The sequence below is a fragment of the Pogonomyrmex barbatus genome, unplaced genomic scaffold (genome assembly GCF_055798465.1).
Source record: "Pogonomyrmex barbatus isolate J1 unplaced genomic scaffold, ASM5579846v1 scaffold26, whole genome shotgun sequence".
Taxonomy (NCBI): domain Eukaryota; kingdom Metazoa; phylum Arthropoda; class Insecta; order Hymenoptera; family Formicidae; genus Pogonomyrmex; species Pogonomyrmex barbatus.
In genome coordinates this window covers 298132-303116 of record NW_028297123.1, presented here as the reverse complement: position 1 = coordinate 303116, position 4985 = coordinate 298132, and the positions used below count along the sequence as shown (strand labels likewise).

Below are 4985 nucleotides of genomic sequence, written 5' to 3'. Positions count from 1 at the left end.
TCTCCATCAGAGTAAGGCATCTCCGATCTTACTCAACCTAATGATGTAATACAACGAGAAATCTTAACTGACAATCTCTCTCTCGCCGTGGTCTCGCCGCAGGTGGCCGCCCGCGTTTCGCTCTCGCAACGCCGAAAGCCGCGACGCGCGATCGTGCCGGCTTCGCAGCCGAGCTCAGGCGGGCGATCTGCCCCGAATCCGACGGGTTCGTCGAGCGCGACGGATTGAATGTTCCGAAGTGAAAAGAACGCCGATGGCGACCGTGACGACGGACGTGTTCGCGACGGTGGAATCCGACGGTCGGCGGACTCCACAGGGGCGTGACTCCTCGCGCGCTGCCCGTTGCTCGAATCTCCGGCTTGACTTCAAGTGTGACGCCAAGCGCGAGCCGGTGGTAATCTACATGATGAAACGAGCGCACAAGCGCCGCTTCTCGAAGGCAGAACCACTGGTGCCGGGAGCTCGACAGTTTTTCAATGATTTCCGGCCATCGTCTCGCACTATGAGATGCTTCCCGTAAAAGTTTCCGCCGGGATACCGCGGCCAGGCTGATGGAAGGACCATCACGCTCGCGTTCTACAGGAATGAGAGAACTCTGGTGGATAGCAAACGTAGATATACAAAACACGTTGGGATTATGTACTTTCGAATCGTGTTCTCCACGGAGACACGGCGAGAAAAAGGAAAATGCGATTACTCTGAACGGTGGATCACTTGACTCGTGGGTCAATGAAGAACGCTGCTAATTGCGCGTCAACTTGTGAACTGCAGGACACATGAACATCGACATTTCGAACGTACATTGCGGTCCGGGGATACAATACTCGGACCATGCCTGGCTGAGGATCGTTTTAGTACCCAGAGACTGCTTGCGCCCGCGTTCGCGCGCCTCGCCTCGCGTCGTCGACGACGGCAACCGGGCGACGGCAGCGCGCACCGATGTACAAGCGATCGTTGGACGTTTGCCCCATGTCATGCGAAAGAGGCGACGGCGAGAAACGCAGCGGGAACTCTTTGCGCGCACGCATAAGGCCGTCGGTCCCGCTCTTTCGCCGCACGCACGCTGGCTGGGCGTCGTTCAAAATGACGTTGATACGTGACGAAGGCTGACCGGGGCGCCGAGTGACCGGATGCGAGGATAAAGAAGAAAGATGTGTTTTTTGCGAAATGTGTACGCGGGTAGAGGAGGATTCATCGATCGAATAGACGCCCTTCCGCAAGAGCAGAATCGGGCACTCCCTACGTTGTCGCAATCCTCCCTCGCATCGCGCGCGGAGATCTGATTCTTGCCTTACGCGCCGCTCGTGTGTCGTTCCCTCCGCGGGGATCGCGAGCCGACCGCGTGTCCGAATTCACAAAATTCCTCTCCCTATCTCGAGCGAGAGAGCAGCGACGCGACCAGGGACCGGCACGCCTTGTCGTGTACTTGTTACAAACTCCGTCGTTTGCCCGAACTGTTACCCAAACTGACTTTGATGATCTCAGAACAGGCGAGATTATCTGAAATTAAGCATATTACTAAGCGGAGGAAAAGAAACTAACCAGAATTTCCTTAATAGCGGCGATCGAACATGAAAGAGCCCAGCACCGAATCCCGCGGTTCCGCCACAGGGAAATGTGGTGTTTGGGAGGATCCGCTGGGAGGCGTCGCGTTGCGTCCAAGTCCATCTTGAATGGGGCCACTTATCCGCAGAGGGTGCCAGGCCCGTAGCGATGGCCGTCTCGGAAGGATCTCTTCTTAGAGTTGGATTGCTTGAGATTGCAGCTTTTAATGGGTGGTAAACTTTAAGTAAAACTAAATATGATCACGAGACCGATAGCGAAAAAGTACCGTGAAGGAAAGTTGAAGAGAACTTTGAAGATAGAGTTCAAGAGTACGTGAAACGGTTCACGAGTAAACCTAAGAAACCCGAAAGAACGAACGGGGAGATTCATCATCAGCGACGCTGGCTTCGCGTTAGTATGCAATGTCCCGCGCAGCTCTTGCGGCTCGCGTACGGGCACGCCGCCGTATGTCCGGCGTTCTCCCTTAGTAGAATATCACCCGCTAGGGATCGGTCTACGCTCCGGATGCGGTAGCTGTCGCGTCGCCGGTAAAACGGCACGTGTCAAATCTCCGGTCACCCGGCCAGCTGTCCGGCGGTACACGCAAGGTATCAGGCCCCCCCCTCACAAACGAGACGAATGCATCGAGGCTGTCGCAAGCGCCACGGTACACTGAGGCAACGGACCTAGCGCCGTCACCGTGCTTGGTCCGCTGTTATTCGTACGTATTCGGTTAACCTTCGACAGGCCTGCCAACGTCCCAATGGGAGCTCGTGCTCCCGGCGGGACCGATACCGGTCGGCGACGTTACTGCTTTGGGTACTCTGAGAACCCGTCTTGAAACACAGAGTCTAACATGTACGCGAGTCATTAGGATTAGCGATACCTAAAGGCGTAATGAAAGTGGAAGTCGACTTTGGTTGTCCGATGGAGAATAGGCCGCGTCGCGACGCGACTCCGCACTCCCGCAGCATCTCGTTCTCATCACGAGAATAGGCACACCCAGAGCGTACACGTTGGGACCCGAAAAATGGTAAACTATATCTGGTCAGGATGAAATCAGGATAAACCTTGATGGATATCCGTAGTGATTCTGACATGCAAATCGATCGTAGGAACTGGGTATAGGGGTGAAAGTCTAATCGCACCATCTAGTAGCTGATTCCCTCCGACGTTTCCCTCAGGATAGTTGGCACTCGGTCGTTCCGCACGGAACGCGCGCGAGTCTTATTTGGTAAAGCGGATGATCAGAGGCCTTGGGACCGAAACGACCTCAATCTATTCTCAAACTTTAAATGGGTAAGATTTCTGGCTTTCTTAAATTATGAAGTCACGAGCATCTCGGATCTCAATGCCAAGTGGGCCATTTTTGGTAAGCAGAATTGGTGCTGTGGGAACCAAACGCACAGTTAAGGCGCCTAATTCGACGCTCATGGAACACCATGAAAGGCGTTGGTTGCTTAAGACAGCAGGATGGTGGCCATGGAAGTCGGAATCCGCTAAGGTGTAACAACTTACCTATCGAAGCAACTAGCCCTGAAAATGGATGGCGCTGAAGCGTCGAGCCTATACTCTGCCGTCAGCGGCAAGTGGGGCGGCATCCGTGCGTTGTCGCCACGAAATCCTGACGAGTAGGAGGGTCGCGAGGGTGTGCGCAGAAGAGTCTGGGCGCAAGCCTGTCTGAAGCCACTATCGATACAGATCTTGGTGATAGTAGCAAATACTCCATCGAGGCCCTGAAGGACTGACGTGGAAAAGGGATTCGATTTATGAACAGTCGTTGCACACGAGTCAGTCGATCCTAAGCCCTAGGAGAAATTCTATGTCAATGATGACGAATACTCTAGTGTTCACACACAAAGTGCATACAAAAATAAAATGATAATGTAAATAATGCTGAGTGAGAAGCACACGCCCGTCGAGCAAAAGGGAATTCGGTTCCTATTTCGGAATTCGGCAGCGGAACCGTATACAATTCGGGCCCTTGATCCGGTAAGAGTGTTCATTGGCGTAACCCAAAATGACCTGGAGACGCCGTCGTAAGATCCGAGAAGAGTTTTCTTTTCTGTATAAGCATTCGAGTTCTCTGGAAACCTCTAGCAGGGAGATTGGATTTGGATTCCGAAGAGCGCCATAGTTGCGGCGGTATCCGGATTTTCTCGTACCTTGAAAACCCAGAAAAGGGCCACGTGGATGTGTCATGCCGTACCCATATCCGTAGCAGGTTTTCAAGGTGAAGAACCTCTAGTCGATAGACTAATGTAGATAAAGGAAGTCGGCAAATTGGATCTGTAACTTTGGAATAAGAATTGGCTCTGATGAGCGGGGCATGTCTGGCTTGATCGAGAAGCGGATCTGGCTGACATGCCGAGCTTGGGGCGAGGTGAACGCTCGGCGTTTTCGCCGGTTCCGAGCTCGTGCCTTGGCCTCCCGCGGATCTTTCTTGCTGCGAGGCTTCCGTTGTTGTTGTCCTCTTCGGCCGCTATTCAACGCTCAGATCTGGCACGGACTAGGGGAATCCGACTGATTAATTAAAACAAAGCGACAGTTTTCGCAGGTGTTGACGCAATATGATTTCTGCCCAGTGCTCTGAATGTCAACGTGAAAAAATTCAAGCAAGCGCGGGTAAACGGCGGGAGTAACTATGACTCTCTTAAAGGAGTAACTCTATTTGGGAATAACTATGACTCTCTTCGACATCTGACCGCAACTGCCTGAACTGATTAAGCATTGTATCTGGAATTTTAGAAGAATTGGCTCTGATGAGCGGGGCATGTCTGGACTGAATACACTATACTGGCAACCCAGTTGGAGCAGGGGTTAACTGGAGGTCATAAGTCCTCCGACTTTTCCTAAGCTCTCATTCTAGGCGTTCGCGTCTGTACTGCAAGTAGCCCAATGATGGCTTAAAGTAGCCTGAGAATAAGCATGTACTCTCACCATCCGGAGGAAACGTATCCTTACAGCGAAAGTTTGAGCTGTCCTGACTTTACGAAGTCCAGTGCGGCGAACTGGGTATTGTCATTTGAAACTGTGATTCCTAGCGGTCTGAAAATCAGGTTGTGTTAATGCTCTTTGACGTTTGGACATGTGTTATGAAGAAGCATAGTCGGGATCGTGATGCGTAATACAGACCTTTCGTTAGATCCTTGAGTCTCTCACGCTGCGGGAATATTTACGACTCGGCGCGGCGGTCCCGGGGTCTACCGTCGTGCCAATTCTTTGGTCTTATTTTATTTTATTTTTATTTTTATCAACTTGATTTCTCTAATAGTTTTATATTTGACACTGCTTTACTTTAATTTATCAATTGGACTTGCTTTCTTTGCTTTTAAAAGAGCTATGGTTACAGGGTCGCTGAAACGCAATGTATAGCCTCTCATGGCCAAGTCGTACTCCACCTCCTATGGTTCCCGCCGATAACCTGTCAATCGCTTAGC

The 4985-nt window shown here is 51.8% G+C and overlaps 1 non-coding gene and 1 pseudogene across 1 annotated transcript; both read left to right on the top strand.

The window, feature by feature from the left end:
• The first annotated feature begins 694 nt into the window (after positions 1-694).
• Positions 695-849, top strand: LOC112552648 (5.8S ribosomal RNA). The gene has a single exon (XR_016139686.1). It is a non-coding gene; the product is annotated as a 5.8S ribosomal RNA (ribosomal RNA).
• Positions 850-1496: 647 nt separating this feature from the next.
• On the top strand, positions 1497-3795 carry LOC148936244 (large subunit ribosomal RNA; annotated as a pseudogene).
• The last annotated feature ends 1190 nt before the right edge of the window (positions 3796-4985 follow it).